We start from the raw sequence: 16,409 nt of genomic DNA, 5'->3' as shown, positions 1-16,409 counted from the left end.
CGCAGAGCAAGCCTGACTCTGCTTGCAGTCCAAGAAGGTGAAGGGACGGACACATGGTGGCCACAGAAGAGGAGAACCCGAGGAGGAGAGCTGCCGAGGTCGAGGCGCAGGGGTGGCCAGGCACCGCAAGGGCTGGGGCAGCCTGATGTCATGGCTCAAACACTCCTCTGTTAAAAGGGGAGGCAGACCAGCAGTAACCCACACCCACAGCTGAACAGACAGACACCAAGACAGCATCCAAGCCACAAGGGGAAAACCAGCTGGTCTGAAGGACACAGGACAAACAGGGGGACGTCGGCTCCATCGTGACCACCAGGTGACACTCCAGGTGTGCCAGGACCTGCTGTGATTTAAGTGCCACAAAGGGCCGCCAGCACAGCGTCCTCTAACAAGGGAGGTGAGAGCACTGTCCCACGAACCTCACCGCACCCACGTCTCTTTCTGACAACCACGGGGAAATGACTATTCAAGCCCTCAAGTTGCCTTGTACTTCTGAATTTGACTAGCATTTGCCCTAACGTCCCAAAATTATGCCTGTTCAGCCAGCAAGCTGCAAAGCCTGGGTTCCTTCAGAAAACCACCCACCGTGAGGCCTGGATGACTGCAGGGCACCTCTCCCCATCAGGTTTTGTACGTTAAAATAAACTGTGATCTGAATCCCATATTCAGCTAACAGCCGCATTAGAAATTAATTACATTTCCACATACATCTCATTAATTGTTCCTTAAAGCCAAGGATCATGAGATTAAACACTGTCTTTGAAGAGCCTGGAAAAGTTCAAGTGTTTTGCAAACAGAAGCCACTATTGTCACCATGTGAAAGTGACAAGCCTAACTCCCTGGTATGAGCTCTTTGGAGGACGAACGTTTAAGCATTTTGTGAAATGTGAACAAGTTCCAAGTCGTACAGCCCTGAGCTGGGGACAGAGCCTCCAGGGCAAAGAACCAGCTGTGAAAACAGGTGGAAGGCAGGTATCCCCACAGCCCCGTTTTACTATCACTGCTGGCTGATTCGGTTTTCAGCAAAGATGGGCAGAAGCTCCATAAGAGACTCAGTCTGCAGACCTCCAACCAGCACCACGAAGTTAGAACCACCGAACTCTCCACCTCCAACAAGGACCATGCCTCCCGCCTCCGAGTCCCACCTCCACTCACACTTGTCCCCTGAGCCCCCCTCCTCCCTCTACCATGCAGGTCACAGTCAGGGATCAACTCCCACTTCCTCCCAGCACCTGTGTCCCCTCCCCAGCAACGCCATCCACCACCAGCCACGTGCACAGACGGGATCTGACCCTTGAAGCGCGACCACCAGGCACACTCTGCGCTAGCAGGACCCGACCCAGGCTTGCTCTGCTAGTGTTTCCCTGTGCCCTTCCCCACCAGGCGCGGTAGAGCCGGAAACGCAGGAGCCATGCAGTCACTGTGGACCCGCCCTCCTGCCACAGCTGCCCGGACACGTGGTCCCACGGCAAACAGTGGCCCCCGACTGTTCACACAGATCCCGCTGTGAGCAAGAGTGGGCAGCACACACACTGCACAAACGAAGTGACCTATAATCCACACACATGACCATGCGAGCGGAGCCCGTGCTCACAGCGCACGAAGGTCACGCTCAGGTCTGCGCCGTCAGGACTCAGCGCACAGGGTTCCGGGGGCCCAGGACAGAGACCCCTCTCCCTGCCATTCGCCCTGCAAACCACTGTCCGGCCACCTCTCAGCCCAAAGCCAGCCTCTCCCTGAAGTCTCCCCCCGGTTGTCCGTAGCAGACCAAGCGCTCGGACGTCACGGGGCCCACGGAGCAGAGGAGGAGGGAGGCCGCGTGCGGTGGCCAGCGCTCATAGCTGCAAGCCAGCAGCCTCGCCCCCGCGCCCCCGGTACACGCTTCTCCCAGACTAACGGCTCAGACCTGGAGCGTGGTCACAGCGGCCGCTTCTGGTGCCCACACTCAGGCTTCTGGGTCTCCAGTCCCGGGGCAGGAGCGGGGTCCTCACCGCACATCTGTGCGCACGCCCCAAATACTCGGTTCACTGGAAGCAGCCGCGCTTCATCGAGGCTCATTGAGGCTGGACTCTCCCAGCTGGTCTGCGTGAGCTTTATATTTATACCTCGTCTGATCCCCTTCGAACCTAAGAAGCAGGCAGATGGCTGTTTTAGGGAAGGGCGCGGCCGTCAGCAGAGAAAAGCAACCTCCTCACCGCAAAACTTCCCTGCATACTATGCGGTGATGCGTCCACCGGAGCGGCTCCGGCCCACACTGGAGCCCTGGGGCCTCCGCGGAAGCCGCTCCCTCAGGCACATAAGTGAGTCCCGATTCCTAAACTCCAGAAAGTGAGCCAAGTCAAAACAGGAAAAGGGTGAACTTTCACGCTGCGCGCTCAGCACAAGGGAGTCCATCAAATAACAAAAGCTCCAAGCCACAGAGGGGCCAACTTTGTTTCTACAAAGGCTATCATTTCTCTGGACTAAATTTACTACCTAACTTACACAGTGAAGACTGTGTGTATACACTATTTTTACATTACTCTTCAGATGAAAATAAATAAATAAATAAATTCCAGGACCTCTGGTTTGGAAGTAAAACACCAGCGCTCATATTTAAATACCAGTAGGATGGAAGCTAAGTTCCGAAGGCGTCAGTGTTTATCTTAAGAGCCCAAGTCACAGAAATACAATCGTCCAACCAAGCCACCCAACTATAACCTTAGCCACCTTGAAATCATGCTGAATTCTATCCAGAAAGCCCTCCTTTCTGACTGAGGAGCGGCCAGCCCCGCACACAGGGACCAGCAGCCTGGTCCGCGAACCACTGATACTAACTCCTCAAGACCCCATATGGCTGCTCCCCCAGCCACCCCCGCCCCCCACGGTCAGAGAGCTGGGTGGCCACCAGCTAGCCCTCTCAGTTCCTGGGGTCCTCTGGCTCACTACATCTCCAAGGCCCCGTCTGCCCCCTTCCCCAGGCCTTGTCCAGGGTGCGTTTGCACCTGGAAAGTGGGGTGTGGCTGCCTGCGTGGCCAGCAGGGTGGGGGTGGGGGGTGCCAAGCAGGCAAGACAACAGCCAAGGGGGCTCCCACAGGCTGCGCCCAGAGTGCCGCGGTCACCCACTCGAGCATCAGCGCCGAAGGGGCCCATGGCCTTTGCTTTCTGCTCACTGGGTTCACCTGCCAGCGCTCCCAAGCATCCACACCTGCCCCACACCACTGCACGAAGGTGCCTGTGACCAAAACAAGCTCGTTGGGGCCCAATTACCCCAAGACGCAGGTGTCATGTCTTGCTCCCTCCAGCTGGTCCCCACGTTTCAACCAGTCAGGCTGCCTTTTGAGGAAAACAAAACAGACTTCAGTTAACTGCTATGTACTGAGATGGTTTCCCTTGTCTGGGGCTTCCAGAGCAGCCGGCACAAACACCCTCTGGAGTCTGCACTCAGGATGGGCTCCAGCCTTGACTGGAAGCAGAAATCTGCAGAAGTGTGGCAAAAGGGGCCACGGCAAAGCCCCCAACCCCACAGAGGACCACCAGGCCAGAGATCTAGCATCAGCCATCAAGTGCAACAGTAAGAAGATGAGAGTTTCATGTTGGCATCCTTGGGGGAGAGGCCAAGGAAGAGTCTGATCTAAGAAAGCGAGGGCTGAGAGCGAATAGGATGACTGAGGGGGGTGTCACTCAGGTCCTCAGGCACCTGCTAATGGAACCGCCCTGGCCTCCTCGCTCCACCCCGGAGTCCACACTGCCCTCCCTGCCCCAGTTAGGGTGAGAGGAGCAGGGAAAGATTAGACACAGTCTTTGGCCATAAAATCCCTAATTTTCTCTTTAAAATGTATTATTAGACTGTTTACTGCCCTTAACCTGTCTGCCTAAGTTTAATTCAAATTTAAAATAGTACAAAAGTCTTATCCCCCTCGTGGGGAGCACCCACTAACATCACTGCATCTGCCCACAGCAAAGCCCTGGTGACAGCAAACTCTCTTCACCTGTGGGTCACCGGATGCTACACTGAAGGAGGGATGGAGAATTTAAACATACAATTTCATTGCCAAACTTGCAAAGATTTTTTTTTATAATATTCAGCACTGGCAAGACTGCAGTCACCCATGTCTGTGTGTAGTGCACCATCCTTTCTGGGGGCCCCTCTGAAAGTTCTCACACCCACCGGCTCCTCCTTGAGGAATCTGTCCAGAGGATGTAACCGGAATGTAAACGGAATGTCTGGTGCAGAATTATTTATAATAGGGAAAACTGCCAGCAGACTCAGTGTCCCAGAACAGGCTTAAGAAAATAACAATATAACCACAGGGTGGAATTTAATACTCATCAGCAGTGGTATTTTTGGAGAATATTTAAATTACATGAAAATATATTCAAGATGGAATGTTAAAGTTTATAAAAAGTATGTAAGTTCGAAGCATGATTTTATAATCAATAAATAAGCCTGGAAAGAATCTACAAAACTGTTAATAGAGGTCATCTCTAAAGTGGAATTATAGGTAATTTTAGTCATTTTTATTTTCTTCTTGTTTTTTTAAATCAGGGGGGGGAAAAAAAAGGATTTCAGAGACTAGGTCTGTGACGCTGATTTCAGTCGGGCCTGAAAGAATCTCTGGAATAAAAAGTCAGGTTCAAACAGAGTGTGGAGTCTGGTCTAGGGCCCTTGAGCCCCCACCACCTGACAGGAGGAATAGACAGGAACTCCTCCAGATAGGCGTGGCCTCCACCACAAATGGATGCCCATCCACCCCCATTGCAGGGACCTCACTAGACTGAGGCCCAACAGTGCCCACAGCCTGCTGTGGGCACCACAGTACCTTCGTGGGGAACAATACCACCCAGCCACTAGGGGGTATGAAAGGTCTAGAAAGGTCTAGTCCTGCCTGCAGCCTCGGAAGTCTACCAAGGGCTGGGGGTCATCCTGCAGGCTCCGGACATCCGCACCTCCTGGGGCCTCACTTCAGGCCCCATAAGCTCAAACACTTTGGTCTATCCAGGATGGACACAAGAACTGCATGCAGACACATGTGGTTGATTAACCCAACCCCGCACAAGGCACGACAGAGAATCTGAGAGCTGTGATTATCTTTTCGCTTCACCCCACGTTTGGGGACTAGCTGAGTTCTGCTGCACAGGTAGGGCCTGGGCCACCTCAGCCCAGCCCAAAGGCTTTGGGGGCCAGGAAAATAGGACCGGCCCCCAACAAACCCAGCCAGATAACATCAGCGAGGCAGTCCCATGGAGCCCCGCCCAATCCCAACTCTCAAAGCTGAGGCTGTGACCACAGGCAGGACAGGCACAGGAGCTGGGGTTACAAATGAGGGGTGGGGAGGGACTTCCCCATTGGTCCAGTAGCTAGGACTCCACACTCCAATGCAATTGATCAGGGAACCAGATCCCACCTGCCGCAACTAAGACCTGGTGCAGCCAAATAAATAAATATTTTTTTAAAAAAGAAAGAAGAGTGAGGCCGGGAGGAGAGGCGTGAGTTGGATCCATGGAGGAAGGCAGGCAGGAAGGAGGAGCGCTGGGCCCTGCGCTGGGCCACAGAGAGATTTGGTCCTGCTCCATTCCGACTGCTGAGAGCGGTCCCCAAAGAAGGCACAGCATTTCTTCATGCCAGCATCTCAGGCTTCTTGCTGTCTGTGTGCCTGTTGGGGAGTTGACGGGTGGCAGTGCCCACATCCTAGGGCTGCTAAAGGATGAAATCAGCTAACAAGAGCTCTCAGAACACTAAGGATGGCCTGGCACCAAGGCGCTGCTACCTCCCCCACCACTTTGACCCCTGGCCACAGGAGCCCTTCCAAGCACAGCCTGGCCTCCCACCTTCAGAACAGGGGATTTCACTCTGGAAATTCCCTCTCAACTCTGTGTGGAGGCTGCTGGCCCCAAGGCCACTGACTGGCCACCAGGGGTCCAGCCACTCCTGGGGAACCAAGGAAGCAGCACTGGGAGCCCGCACTCTGCAATCCCAGGGGCAGGGCCACACCCCACCATATGGATGGAAGGATATGGGTGGGGAGATTAGACAGAGCAGCCTTCCTTTGAAGAGAAAGTCTGGGTCCACTTAGGGACCGTGTGGCTCACACACACCCAGTTCTCGGCCAGGCCAGGTCTTGGATCCCGTCTGCACAGAGGTCCTGCAAGTCCTCTGGCAAAGCCCCCACTTAGGAGCTAACTTTGTAATATGAGCAGTGTCCCCACCAACAACTAGAGCAAGTCCATTAAGTTCATTACACCTGTCACGCTGCCAGCTGACTCTCCACATGCCAGGGATGAAAGTACACTGTGCCCAAGGAGTGCCACCAGCCCCCTCCCCGGGGCAGCTGGCACCCTTATCTCAGGCAACCGATTCTCAACGTCTGCAGCTTCAGAAACAACGCAGCCGTAAACTTGGCTTCGAGACACCTGAGGACCTGAGGGGCTAAGAACACAGTTCAGTGCCATCAAAAGCTGGACCCCGGGAGGAAGATGAGGAACCATGTCCCCTGATGCTAAGGAGAGTCGTGCGGGCCGGAGGCGCCCGCGAGGCAAAGCGTCACCGTGTCAGAAAAAATACAGAGCTGCTCCCTGGATCCTGTCGCCCTGCAGCCCTGCCGAAAATAAAATCAAGAGACACACCCTTCTTGCTTCCAAAGCGAGTCGAAGAATTCCAGGCAGCGGGCGGAGGCTGTTCACGCACCCCCACGCACCCCACGCACTGCACAGCCTGCAGGCTGCCGGGTGCCCGGCCCCGCCCACCGCTCGCAGACAGCGGTAATTTCTTTTTCCCTGTCATGTAACGTTAGCAATCTGTCTGGAGCTTGGCAAGCACCAACTTGCACTGTCATATAAACTGTCTGACAAACTTTAAGTTTCATAAACGCTTCGCTTTTCCAGGAGACAATAAAGCATCATTTAAAAAAAAAAGTTGTCATCTCCTTTTCTGTTCCTTTTCTCTCTTCCTCTTCCAAAATAAAGGCTGGGTTTTGCGGGTAGGAAGAAGAATGAGAAAACAGAAAGCCAACCACAAAAGAACTCCCGCAAACAGAAAGGATCCCTCACCAGGATCCTTAACCTTGAAAGTCTCCACACTTTTCCAATGCCAAGTGAATGAGTAGATAAATGAATAGGGGAGGGGCGGCACCACGGCTGTGGGTCTTGACGGGTGCAGAACAAAATCTGCAAAACAAAAGTACGGTCATTAAAAATGAATAAAGGGTGTGGACAGCAGCCCCCACCCGCTTCTGCTCTTGGGGATCTGAGCCAGACACTCCGCGTCCTCATTAAGTGGTATCTGGCAGGCTGCCGGGTTTTAGTGGGTTCTGGGAATGCCAATATATTAACCAGAGGACTCTTTGCAAACCCTTTAGAGTTTTTATTCTAGAAAAGTCAACCATTTGGCACAAAACAGCCTTATTTTTGTCCGGGAAAGCTCTCTGCTGCCAATCAAGGGAGAAATTATAGCTGTGTTCTTCGTAATTTCCAAGACTTATCTGGAAAACAAGCTTGGGGGAAAGAAAAGTCCTTACAAAAACAGCTTAAAAGGCCAAAGTACCATTTTTAGTGGAAATTCAAAGGAAAGCAATCCATACTCAAATCACATGGATAGGACACAACACAAGCATTATTTTCACATCCTCCTATGGTAGCGAGAAAAACAGTATTACTTTGAATTACAAACCCAATTATTTCTACAGCAATTAATACAGGTGCTCACTTGTGTCCCCTACTTGCCTAAAAATGAAACTAATAATGTCACCAAAATTTCCCTAAGATGTGACAAGTCTTGTGGCCTAAAGTTTCAGACGGAGGCAGAAGCTATACATTGCTATTAAAAACTGAAGCTTCACCTTCCTTCACACCCAGGGTACAAGGTCACGGTATAACTCCAGACTAACACATACCATGAAGGCAGAAAGTCACTCTGACATCAGAAGACTGGCTTTCCGGAGAATGTCCTGAGACCCCTAAAAGTAGGGAGTGGAAGCAAGAAGAGAGGGCCACTGGGGGGCACTCCACACCATTCTGCACTGCTCACCATAATCCATATGAAGTACATCAAATGTTTCTAAAAATTTTGCAGGTTAACATGGAAAGATCATTTCATTTCTTTCTTCTGTATTAACTCTCACCTCAAAGAACAGATACCTCACAGAAACATCATAAGCCCAGACTCAGAAGAAAGATGAAAATAAACTTGCAAGGGCCACCAGGAAGACTCAATCAGTCATGGGTGCCACTGACAATGCCCACGCCCTGAGTACCTCCTGCCCAGACCATGAGGGTGACTGCACAGGGATCCAGACAAGCTCAGGGGTCTCTGCTGGACCACAGGCCAGGAACCACAGTGCCCAAGATGCTAACTCACTGTCACTTCCCTAGGCTCCCCTGTCTGGCTGGGAGGTACCCCTCCAGCAGCCCCAAGGAACAGTCGATCTCATCCCACGAGCCACTGGTCACTCTGCCAGGCCACTAAGTCAACCATGACTGCAGCCCAGGACTGTAAACACCTCTGCAGGCGGGTGGATACTGCTCTCAGTGCCAGGCAAGAAAACTATTCTTAGAGCACTGTCAGCAGTCCGGGGGAGTTGGGGCGGGTAACAAAATTTGTCTGTGTATGTATATACTCTGGCAAGTGGGGGCGGAGACTCTGACTTTCAAATGATAGGCCACCAAATTGGCACAAAATCCTTTAGTAAGCAGGTGCCCCAGGCCAGGTTCCTCTGCAAGACTGTGGTCATGCAAACAGCCCCAGAGAGGACAGCCCTAAAAGCCCTAAAAGCCTGCTGGGGACAGTTTTCTCCATCGTAAATACAAGCCTCCACCAACTAGAAGACTCCACCAACAGCCAAGACTCTTTCCGGGTAACAGCAAAATATGAAGATATTGGGGGCAGTGGTGGGGGGTGGCTTTTAAAACAAGGGAAGAAGGCAGCTCCATGTCTGCAGCAGCAAATCCCTCACTGGCATTTACAGTCTCAGCCCTATTTCCTAACAATGTGTTCAATGTCAATAGCAAAGGGAAGCTCTTAAAAGAATTAAGCTCTAAAAGATCATGAGGAATATACCCCGTGTTTCAAAAAGCACTTCTTTGCAAGGACCATTAAAGGGCACCCATCCAAGGGTTGACAGGAAACCAAATATTATAATTCAATACATGTACATGGATAAGATCCACTCCTGAGTTCATGGAATGACTCAAATTTGACATTACGACCCTTCACTGAACATAAAGAACATGTTCCAAGATTACTGTGCAAACTCCAAGGGCATCATGTGCAGAGGACACAGCACACACAGTATAAGCCCTGGAAAGACTAAACCCTCCTATGAAGATGCAGACCTGACTGGACACCCTGGCAGTTTCTCTGTGCAGGGTTCTGGTGACCCGGGCCACTCCAGGGGACCCGGACTGGAGATCACCCTTAGGGTCAGCCCAACAGGCAGAAGGGCCATTTTCAAAGGAATCTTCCTTTTAAAGGAAGAGATGCACCAATCTTGAGGGCAGCCACCTCCACTGCAAGAAGCCTACTAACACCAGCTCCAGGACCAACTCTGTGCAGCTCACTTCCCTCATCCCACAACGCCCACACACAGTAGGGCATCCAAAAATACTCATCACAGTCATAACCCACATTTAGAACGCAGCACCGAACTACAAGCCAGGGGTCCAGAGATGTGAAGCTACCAAAGCAATAAGAGAAAAAGAGAAGAAAATAGATGGGACACAGAGAAAGAGAAATAAGCAAATCAAAAATATCCAATTTCAGCTAATTAAAAGAATCTACGGGGAAAACAAAACTTAAGCTACTGAATCCACCGCATTCACGGACACTCCTGCGCCTGGTTGAGTTTCCTGTGCAAAAACCCGCCTGGGTTCACTCGGCAAGGGACCCCGAACCCCTACCTTCTCCAGGTGCCCCCCACCTGTCGCGGTCCTCGTTGTCTTCCTAAACCCCTCGCCCCCCGCCTCATCGGAAGCCTCTTCCTTTTCCAATTAGGAAAAAAGTTTAAAACCAAGCTGATGCTCTGGGGGTCAGCACGGCGAGCGGCCCAGCACCCAGCTTACCCGGCGCGCCCAGCCCCCGGGCAGCGGGCGAGGTCCCGGGAAGCGTCCCGCGCGCTGTGCCCTGCAGACCGCACGACAAAGCGGGACGGCCGGGCTGGGTGCTCGTCGCTTCCTGTTTATTCCGCCGCGAGGGTCACAGAAATCCTGCCCACGCCCGCTTCCTGCGGGCTCGGGGCACAGCCTAAGGGCCAGCGGCGCCCGGACCAGCGGGAGCCCCTGCAGCCCGCGCCCAGCGCAGCGCGCTCAACACCCGGAAGCGCAGGGTCCAGGGTCCTCCCGCCCCGCAAACTCGGGCAGGTCCCGCACAACCTGCCCGCGGACCCCGCCTCCCCCACCCCGCCGCGGCGGCGCACAACCGCTCGGGGCACCAGGAAGCCGACGGCTCGGTGGGGGCCGCCGTCCGGCGCCCGCCCCCGGCAGCGCCGGACGCCGCCGTGCCCAGCGCGACCCTGGAGAGGGCGCCGACGGCGGGGATCGAGGACATCCCGTTCCAGAGTCCCGTCCTCCCGCCCGCGCCTCCGCCCCGAACTTCGCCGGACGCCGCAGCACCGGGTCAGCCTTTACCTGCGGCCGCGGCTCTGGAGTGAGGCGGCGGGCGCCCGGGGTCGGCGGGGTAGGGCGGGATGCTTTAAGGGCCCGGATCGGCCCGGGCTCCCCGCGCTCCCCGCCCCCTTCCACGCTCCCGGGACGCGCAGTCGGCCTGGCGGCGGCGGCTCCTCCCCGGCCCGCAGGGGATCCCCGGCCTCGCTGGCGGGTCCGCAGCGCCGGGCGGGGAAGCGGGAGACAGTACCGTCTCCGCCTCCGCGCCGTCTGTCTCCCGCCGGCCCGCTCGCCGCGGCCTCGTCTGCCTCGCGGTCCGCCAGCCTCTCCACCCTCCCCATCCCCCTCCTAGTGGGACCGGCGGCGGCCGGGCGGGGCGGGAGAGGGGTGGGCCGTCCGGACCCCGAGCGGGCAGCGCCGACCTCCGCGGACTGCAGCCACAGAGCAGGGAGAGCCGGCGGCCAGGCCGCGGGACCCCCGGCTGCGCACAAGGCTCGGCTCGGCCAGGCGGGGCGCGCGCCCACCGCCGGCCGGACTGGGAACTCCATCCCGGAACGGGAGACGGCGGCGGGAGCCGCGCACGCCCCTGGTAACCTGTCTTCCCACACAGGCCCAGGCGCACAGTAGGGCTGCAGGACCCTTAGTAGGGCTGATAAATCCTCCTATTCGCCTGGTCAACCCCTTCGCAGACAGGAAGGTCAGATGGATTCTTCCCACGGCATCCCTTTCTCCTTGGAGGGCCTACATTTCTCCTCCTCTGAAGGCCTTTGGAACTTGAACTCCACCTGAGTGTGGACAGCATAGGTGTTGTTTTCAGAAGTATGAGCTTTCACACCCACTAACCTGACCCGTGTTTGACCGAGATTTGGTTATTGCCACAGCACTTAGGCATTTTAACCCAGCTTTATTACAGCCACGAAAATTAGCCACTCACCTAGAGTCAGACATTCTGGACTGTGAAGTCAAGTGGGCCTTAGGAAACAGTATTAGGAACTAAACTAGTGGAGGTGATGGAATTCCAGCTGAGCTGTTTCAAATCCTAAAAGATGATGCTGTGAAAGAGCCGCAATCAATATACTGGCAAATTTAGAAAACTCAACAGTGGCCACAGGACTGGAAAAGGTCAGTTTTCATTCCAGTCCCAAAGATGGGTAATGCCAAAGAATGTTCAAACTACCGCACAATTGCATTCATTTCACATGCTAGCAAAGTAATGCTCAAAATTGTCCAAGTTAGGCTTCAACAGTACATGAAGTAAGAACTTTCAGATGTTCAAGCTAGATTTAGAAAAGGCAGAGAAACCAGAGATCAAATTGCCAACATCCGCTGGATCATAGTAAAAGCAAGGGAATTCCAGAAAAACATCTACTTCTGCTTCATTGACCTACACGAAAGCCTTTGACTGTGTGGATCACAACAAACTGTGGACAGTTCTTAAAGGGATAGGAATACCAAACCACCTTACCTGCCTCCTCAGAAACCTGTGTGTAGGTCAAGAAGCAACAGTTAGAACTGGACATGGAACAACAGACTGGTTCCAAATTGGGAAAGGAGTACGTCAAGGCTGTATATTGTCACTCTGCTTATTTAACTTCTATGCAGAGTACATCATGTGAAATGCCGGGCTGGATGAAACACAAGCTGGAATCAAGATTGCCAGGAGAATTACCAATAACTTCAGATGCGCAGATGATATCACCCTTATGGCAGAAAGCGAAGAGGAACTAAAGAGCCTCTTGATGAAGGTTAAAGAGGAGAGTGAAAAAGCTGGCTTAAAACTCAACACTCAGAAAACTAAGATCATGGCATCTGGTTCCATCACTTAATGGCAGATAGATGGGGAAACAATGGAAACTATGGCAGAATTTATTTTCTTGGGTTACAAAATCACTGTGTATGGTGACTGCAACCATAAAATTAAAAGATGCGTGCTCCTTGGAAGAAAAGCTGTGACAAACCTAGACAGCATATTAAAAAGCAGAGACATCACTTTACCAACAAAGGTCCATGTAGTCAAAGCTATGGTTTTTCCGGTAGTCATGTACAGATGTGAGAGTTGGACCTTAAAGAAGGCTGAGCCCTGAAGAATTGAGGCTTTCGAACTGTACTACAGAAAACGCTTGAGAATCCCTTGGACAGCAAGGAGATCAAACTAGTCGATCCTTAAAGAAATCAACCCTGAATATTCATTGGAAGGACTGATGCTGAAGCTGAAGCTCCAGTCTTTTGGCCACCTGATACAAAGAACTGACTCATTGGAAAAGACCTGATGCTGGGAAAGACTGAGGGCAGAAGGAGAAGGGGACCAACAGAGGATGAGATGGTTGGATGGCATCACTGACTCAAGGGACATGAGTTTGAGCAAACTCCGTGGAGACAGTGAAGGATAAAGAATCCTGGCATGCTGCAGTCCATGGTGTCACAAAAAGTTAGACATGACTTAGTGACTGAACAACAACTGCCAAAGTTAACCCCCTGTGGACATAGCAAAATATGCCAACCTGGGGTAGCCAATTAGAACAGCTCATTTTCAATGTCTCCACCCCTTGCCAAAAGTTGACCAGCTCTACTTTCATAATATCAGAGAAAGGAATCTTTTGAAATCTACAATAATTGACCAGTAACTTTATAGTTAGTGAAATGTTAGCTTAATTCAACTTGCTTTAAAAAGTCCTCAGCAGTCCTCAACCAAGATGGTAACTTCCGGGTAGAAGCTGATCGGTGTTCATAGGTGATACCATTTAATATTAACTGTCAGTTATTGGAAGCCATGTGCCAAGCTCTGTACTAGGAACTTCACATAGATTATCTAATTTAATCTTCAGGGTAACTGTGGCAGCTTGAACATCCCCATTTTACAGATAAGAAAGTTGAAGCTATAAATGATTAACTTGTCTCCAGACCACAAAGTTGTTCAAAGTTGTTAAGAGTTGTGTCCAACACTTTGCGACCCCATGGACTGCAGCATACCAGCCTCTCTGTCCCTCACCATCCCCTGGAGTTCACCCAAGTTCATGTCCATTGAATCAGTGATGCCATCCAACCATCACATCCTCTGCCAGTAGAGGATGAGACTGCAAAAAGGTGAGTGAAAATCCTGGTAGGCACAGTTCAGGAGCTGAACCACACTGCCACCTGCTGGCGGGCTGACATCCCTCAGCCCAGCTCCCAGCGAGTCCCGATGGAGGACCTCTACACCTGTGGGACAGTTTAGACTCTGGTTGCTGGGGGAAACCTCTTTAAATGCCATTGAGCTGAGAAGTGCTTAATAGAGGTAATCTGAATTTGACAAGCATTTATTTGCTAGCTTGTTATTTAATGTTCCATGTTAACAACAGCTGTGGGGTTGGAGAAACTGGTCTTGCCCTTCTGAGGTCAACAGAAGAATGGCATTTTCCTTCTAAACCTGACACTGCCCATGGCAGTGAGGAAAATGTTTTTTCCAAGAACAGGAAACAGTTTGTTCTCCTATTGTGCAATATTTCACTTGTGGATCATTTCCATGTATATGATTTCACCCTCTTGAGACCTGAATTTTAAATCTTGCCCTCAGCTTTACCTTTTATGAGAATCTTAGCTCATCTTGCTTTCCCTTTTCTTGCTGTCTTCCCTCAGTTATCACTAGAAACTGCAGATCTCTATTTCTGTTTCTAAAGAGTAGCTAGGGGAGGAGCTCTGTCCTTGTACTTGTTCTGCATTTTAGCTGCTTCCTCCCACAGCCCTGCACACACATACAAGGGCAGCAAGGGCACAGCAAGGGCAGAACTAGAGGCATCAGACATATGTTTGTTTTCTGTAAATCTAGCATGAGCAGACCATCCATCAGCTCACCTGGCAGTCAGTGACCCCTCACCTTCATTTGGAGGGCCCAGGCAGAGGCCAAGAGAGCAGGACTTCATTCTGTTCCAAACAGTGGAGCGTGTAAGTCTACCTGACACTCATAAAGGGCTCCGGAGAGATTGAAGGAAAGAATGGAGTCTCATGATGGACGAGTAAATAATATAGAGGTAAAACATCACTAAACTGGGTAGAAATCAACTGAAAATGATTTCGAGGAATTGCATGTAGGAAACAGTCTTTCTCAGTATAAATCCACTGCAGTTTACCTGGTGTCCATTAAATCTCAACCATACTTAGTCCACAGAAGAAGGTCAGTCATCTGAGGAGACAAAGACAGAAGTATAAACATGAACAAATGATTAAAAAAAAAAACAAAACGATTCTGAGGGCCCGAACGAACCACAAGCTGAATGTGAAACAATTCAGTTATTTAGCTGTCATTTATAATATTTGAATGAAACTTAAGCCATCCAAAAAGATCCACCCCAAATGGAAAAGGAGCAAGAGAAGTGTGATGGAGGGCAGCTCTGCTGGGAACTAAGCACCCCCATTCGGACAGGTTACACGGAGAGGACAAGGATGAACTCAGTGCCAGGAGGGAGGCCTCTGCCCCGTGTGTCTTGGCAGTGTCATAGGCACGCTTCATTGTGCCATCTGCACCATCAAACTGTCTGTGTCTGGTCTGTAAAATGGAGACAATTCCCACCTCATGTGATCTGTGGTGGGTTGGCCACACAATACCACCTCCATACTAACAGCTCCTCTGGGATCTGGCTGCCCCTCACTGTTCCAGGACCTGCAAACTTCACTCCTTGCTCTAGGGGTACAGATTCAAAATCACCAAAGACAGGAAGGAAAATATTCTGCAGGCAACCTCTGTTTCTAGCCTTGTGCAATACTTTCTTGGGCCAAATGAAAAACATCTGCTCTCTCACCTTGAAGGGAAGCGGGGAGAAGAAAAAGAAAAATGTGGCAAGAAAAAGATGTAAATGGTCACCTCAAAGACTGTCCATCCAGACACACTTAGGTGTATGGTTTCTGTACATCAGTTATCAAAAGGATGCAACTCCTGCCAATGGTAAAGTTCAGTCTGGTCTGTCTGTTGAGACCAGAGCTCTTCACATCTCTGCCTCCTTTGGTGCCCAAGTGGCCCCCACCAACTTCCCCACGCCCAGCAGAGCCCCTCAGGACAGGATGACTCCCCCCAGTTTGGGGCCTGCTCTCTGCTGCAGTGACCAGCAGCTGGGTTAAAAGTGGCCACTGCAGCCCCACCCTCACCCACTGCTTTCCAACACATGGTCAGTCAGCTGTGTACAAACGGTTAGTAAGTTGTGTTCAAAACAGAACCTGGCCCAAAATATCCTCAGTAAATATCAGCTTCCTTCACCCTTTCTCATCCTTGCCCGCAGGGACAGGTTCTCTGGTGACTTTGTACTGGGTCAGCTTAGCCATAGTGGGTGGGGTCTGTGCTCCCTGGAATTCCCTTCCTTGGGTTCCAGGTGTTGAAATAACTTTCTGGCCCCAAGATAGAGCTGCTCGTGGGGTTCCCATCAGCACACCGAAACATAGATGACTCTCATGTCCTGTCAGCACTCGTTTGACCAGAAACGCAGGGCATCCAGCCAGCAGTCCTCAGACCACAGCCAGCTCTGGGCCTTCTCGCTCTATAAGCAGGCTACCTGGGCCCAGGCCCTCGCATGCTTCCTCTCTGTCTCATCTTCATCTCTGTCTCATCTTCGTTCTCTACTCTTTATCCTGAGAAAACTTCTTGCCTTCTGCCCTACTTTGCAGTTTGAAAGGTCCGCTTCATGAGACATGTTTATCACCTGAATTGTTTTCTTTAGTCTTTCTCAGACGCAAGTTAGAAATGCCAGAGAGAGAGTTGTGGGTGACGTGGAAGGAGGCGTGCTTAACGCCTCTGCTTAAGTGGCGGGACTTCCCGAGGATGTGGGGTCCAGGTACAGAGCAGCTTCATACCCCTGACCTGCTCTCCC

General features: G+C 51.8%; 1 protein-coding gene across 5 annotated transcripts in view; it reads right to left on the bottom strand.

Annotated features, from left to right (window-relative positions):
* The window catches only part of LDLRAD4 (low density lipoprotein receptor class A domain containing 4), a 172,252-nt gene extending 161,562 nt beyond the window's left edge, over positions 1-10,690 (bottom strand). For 3 of the 5 annotated variants that reach the window (XM_061400029.1, XM_061400038.1, XM_061400039.1), the window contains exon 1: positions 10,600-10,690. The gene's annotated coding sequence lies outside the window, so the exon portion shown is untranslated. Of the gene's footprint in view, positions 1-1,906; positions 1,997-10,035; positions 10,125-10,599 lie in introns of those variants that run through there. The other 2 variants (XM_061400030.1, XM_061400032.1) reach the window with 2 other exon arrangements.
* Positions 10,691-16,409: the final 5,719 nt, after the last annotated feature.

Source organism: Bos javanicus, chromosome 24 (assembly GCF_032452875.1).
Source record: "Bos javanicus breed banteng chromosome 24, ARS-OSU_banteng_1.0, whole genome shotgun sequence".
NCBI classification, from domain to species: Eukaryota; Metazoa; Chordata; class Mammalia; order Artiodactyla; family Bovidae; genus Bos; species Bos javanicus.
Note: the sequence above shows the minus strand (reverse complement) of the source record. Positions and strands in the feature narration are given on the sequence as shown.